Consider the following 3022-nt stretch of genomic DNA (forward strand, 5'->3'; position numbering starts at 1 on the left):
AAGATGTCATGCAGCTACCGAGGGTTTGGGATTTATGTTTTCAACTCCACAGCCCCCAGCAGAGGCTGAGACTCTTCCTTGTGCCCCACAATGTTTTGACACTCAGAAATTTGGCTAAAAACCCTTTTCCAGGGAGTGGGGAGAGGGGGTGCAGAGGGTGTGAGCATCACTTGTCCGGGCTGATGTCTGCAGGATGGTTTGGCTTGGAATGGACCTTAAAACCCAACACCTTCCACTAGACCAGGATCTGGAAACATGGGGCAAAATTTTCCCAAATGACCTTTTCTCCTCATCAACCATGGTAAGAAAAAAAAGAAAAAACAAAACTAAACAAAAACCCAACAAAAACTCCCTGCTGTGGTGTCTAGGGCCATTAAAAAATAAATCATGTCATTCCATCCACACCAGCTTCGGGGGAAAACATTTTAACATGCCAAATCACGACCCTCTCTGTGTGTGCATCAGATGCATTAATGCCCTGATAGCTTTCTGAGCCCCAATGTCAAGTGTTTATTTTAAAACAAGCCCCGTTGCGTGGAGGAAAATCCATCACATCCATTAGAAGCTCTTACTTAAAAGTAAATGACATCTCAGTCTGGGCCCTGGGTACCAGCAGAGCCAAAAACACCATTTAAGAAGGTGAATTTAACAGCTGTCAGAGCACGCAGCACACAGGATTACTCCCCCCCCGCCCCCGAGGAATGTGTGGTTTCACATCAGTTACTGCAATTTTGGGAACCTCTAACCGTGCTCCAGGCTGTCATTTCACCAAAAGAAGTGACGTTTTTTCAGGCACTGGCACCAAAATCCAAATCCAGCTTTTCTGAGGGCATGGCAGGGAGCCTGTGGTGCAGCTCTGCTGCGCCACGAGGTGCTCAGGAGCAGAAGACACGGCTGGATTTTCCCAAGGATCTGTGCCATGTGCCTTCCTCGCTGCTGCAGAGAATCAGGGCTGCTTCCCCCAAGCTCCAGTGCCATGGATTTAAGGATCTGTCACTGGAGATCAAAGCCTTCGACCCCTCCCTGCAACTGTGAACAAACATCAATGCTCACAAGCACCTTTGGAACCTCTTCCATGAATTCTGGGGGTCAGCTGAGGCTCCTGTGGCTGTATGGCCTGGGAGAGGTAAATTTGCAGCCTGGAATTAGGACACAACATTTGCTTTTAGACAGAAAATGTTCAAATTAGCAGGAGAGAGCCCTGCTATGGGGTTCAGATGGGTGCATTCAGTTCCTGAGGAGAACCAAGGCCATAAAATGCTCCAAAAAGTTTGGGAGCTGTGAACTCTCCTGGTGACAGATTCTTAACAGCAAACACACCTGACTCCATGAAGAAGGAGGCAGACAATTCCATCAGCTGCTGGGAAGGCTTTTTGTGTGATTGGAGTTTGTCTGGCATGAGCTGGGCACTCAGACCCCAAACTGCAGCTGTGTCCTCATGGGCAGCACATGGATGTCTAAATTTTCTTTTCCATACACAAGAGTCTTTTCCAATGGCATTTATCACCCCTAATTCCCAAGGGGATTGAAATTGTCCTTCCCAATCCCACCTGTGGTGCCACAACACCCTGTGAGAGATTAAGGGATGTCACCAAGGGCAGGGGCAGGGTGGCTTGTGCAGAAGAGGATTAAAGCAAGAAATCCCTGAAAACAGCAGGATCAGATGAGTCCCAACAATGGGATTTCTCCTCCATGGCAGCACACACGCCCACGTGGAGCCTGGCTAAATATTGATCCTGGATTTCTTGGTCTCTGTGCACATGAAAGGCTACAAAAAACCCCATAAACCAGTACAAACTATTCCAGCAAACCACAAAGCAAAATACTCACTGGAAAGAAGCCAAGCACTGAGGTGAGGATGTAAAATTCACTGATTTGGGGTTTTTTAAAAATAATTTTTTACTCAATCCCAGCTCAGCTTAGCACCTCTGACCCCTCCATTTCTAAAAGGGGGGAAGGGAAGAAAGGTTTTTGCATTTTCAGCCAAAGTCCACATGAAAAAATAATAACTGTAAAAAAAATCCCCAAACAAATCCAACCCCCAGTCCTACCCCTTCTCCCTGGCTACCCCCAAGGCCACCCCGTTTCCACACAAAACCAAGGAGTGCTGACAGCAGGGAGGGATGGGGCAAGGGGGGAGCCCTGACGACTTTTCCCAGAGATCCTTGGAAACTTGGAAGTGCTGCTTTGGCTGGGACCACCCAGGCACCGTTCCTGGGATGGCAAATCCAGCCCCCCCCTTGCAGGGTGACAGCAAAGAGAGGTCAGTGTCACCTCAGCACGGAGATCTTGGCTGGGGGAGCTGCATCCCACACAAACCTGGGAGAGGAGGGAGCACCCACGTGCAGCTGCGTGCTCAGGACAAGGATAAATCCTCTGCTTCCTGCTCTTGGAAAGTGCAGTGACAAAGGGACCTGAATCGGGCTTGGGCAGAAAGATAAAAACTGAAATCAGGAGCGAGGTGAAAGTAAAACTCACCAGCCCTGGGCGGATTTAAAACCCTCTTGGGTGTGGTGCTTGGGGACAGGAATTATTGGTGGCCTTGGCAGTGCTGGGGGAATGGATGAACTCTGCTCCCAGAGGGCTTGTCCAGCCTAAAGGGTTCTGTGATGCTTCAGGCAGACAAAAGCTGCTCCAGCAGCAGAGGGATGGCTGGGAAGAGATGGGAAGCAAAAGGAGAAGTCAGCCCCAGGAGGACACAGCCCACCCTTTGTCACTCAGACACGGCCTCTGTGCTTTACATTAAAAATCACACATTTGTGTCTCAGCAGCACCAAAGCGGGCAAAATCTGCTCAACTAAACCACAAAAAGAAACAAACTCCACAGGCTGAGGCCCTGGCAGAGAAACTGTGGCTGGAATCCCTGCGAGTGCCCAAGGCCAGGTTGGACTTTGGGGCTTGGAGGAGCCTGGGATGGTGGAAGGTGTCCCTGCCCACGGCAGGGCTGGGATGGGGTGATCTTCAACCACCCTGCAACCCAAGCCATTCCATGGTTCCATGATTCCACTGTTGCCAGCATTCT

Source organism: Passer montanus, unplaced genomic scaffold (assembly GCF_014805655.1).
Source record: "Passer montanus isolate IOZ18808 unplaced genomic scaffold, ASM1480565v1 scaffold178, whole genome shotgun sequence".
NCBI lineage: Eukaryota > Metazoa > Chordata > Aves > Passeriformes > Passeridae > Passer > Passer montanus.